The sequence below is a fragment of the Galeopterus variegatus genome, unplaced genomic scaffold (genome assembly GCF_000696425.1).
Source record: "Galeopterus variegatus unplaced genomic scaffold, G_variegatus-3.0.2 Scaffold17924, whole genome shotgun sequence".
Classification (NCBI taxonomy): Eukaryota; Metazoa; Chordata; class Mammalia; order Dermoptera; family Cynocephalidae; genus Galeopterus; species Galeopterus variegatus.
The window spans coordinates 10,025-11,351 of NW_007744035.1; the positions used below are offsets into that span (position 1 = coordinate 10,025).

At 63.8% G+C, this 1,327-nt stretch overlaps 1 long non-coding RNA gene across 1 annotated transcript in view; it reads right to left on the reverse strand.

The window, feature by feature from the left end:
* The window catches only part of LOC103582793, a 4,792-nt gene extending 4,032 nt beyond the window's left edge, over positions 1–760 (reverse strand). Inside the window, exon 1 of the long non-coding RNA XR_549786.1 lies at positions 261–760. This is a non-coding gene — a long non-coding RNA (uncharacterized LOC103582793). The remainder of the gene's footprint in view (positions 1–260) is intronic.
* Positions 761–1,327: the final 567 nt, after the last annotated feature.

Sequence of the window (1,327 nt, forward strand, 5' to 3'; positions counted from 1 at the left end):
CGAACCCTAGACCTTGCTATACAGTCTTCTTTATTAAAACAACTTCCCTTTGTAAAAGTAACATCACCATTTTGCAAAGGCTCTGGAAAGTAAATAGCTTTTGCACAATCCCACAGAAGGAACGCAAACTACAATGAGCATTTTGGGACATTTTCTTCGAGTCTCTTCCCCTACGTATCTGGATTTGGATCGCCCTTAGACTTTTTCCTAGACCTTTTTCTATCACTTGAACAGTGTTTGAAATCCTCTATGATACTTGCCTGCATTTCCTGGCATGACGTCTTACCGCCAGGGCCTGGAGCACTGCAGGAGCTGGGGGATCTGGAGCAAGACACAGCTTCAACTCTGGGCCTTCAGTGTCGCCAGCTATGAGACGTGAGGGGAACAGAAGTTACCATACAGGTTTAATGTTGTAGGAGCTGAGCTGGCTTCCTCCCCAGCAGCGGCCTCCTTGGATCTCTGCTCCAACTGTCAAACTCTGGGATCCCACAGACTGAATGCAAGAGCTAAGTGGGAAACCCGGGTCCGCCCTTCTTGGGCTCTCCGGGCAGGGACGCGACCTGGCCACCTGCCCAGATCCTCGCTTCCAGGTGCGTCCTCCCTTCCCCCCAAGAGGGCCGGCTGCGGGTTCCTCCTGCAGCTACCGAGCTTCCTCGGCCTCCCCTCAGGGACTTTATCCACCATCCCAGGACCAGCTTGGGGGATCGGGAACCCCAGGGCGGAGCCCCCGCCCTCCACGTGCGCACAGGGGAGGACCCCAAACATCGCCGGCCCGGGAAGGGGTCAAGCGAGGTGACTGCTCTCCCCCCCGGGAATTGTTTGGGTCCCAGGAATCAGCCCGGGTGGGGCGCCGTCCTCCCCACCCTCCTTCCTGTCCGCGGTGGCCCGGGGGCGGGCGGACGCGGCGGCGCCCATCCAGGCCCGCGTGCGGTTTCCCGAGGCCGGAGGAGGGGTTGGAGCGAGAGGAGGGAAGCGGGAGGAGCGCGCGGAGGAGGAGGCCGCGGGAAGAGGAGCAGCGGCGCGGGAGGGATGGGGGTGCGGTCGGGCAGCGGGGAGCAGAGCCTCCGAGGGAGGCTGGAGGAGGGGCGGCTGAGGGAGAGGGGGAAGGGGGACAGGAGGAGGCGGAGCAAGGGCGGGGTAAGGAGCCGGAGGCGGCGGGAGGAGGAGGAGCGGCTGACGGGGCGGAGAGGCGGGGCCTGCGTGCGCCTGGCCCCGCCCACCGGGCCGGCCGGAACGAAGATGGCTGTGCGCGCCGCGGGAATGGCGGGGCCGGCGGCTCGGAGGCTGTGCCTTGGCGCGCGGCGGCGACCTGGACGACCTGGGAGGA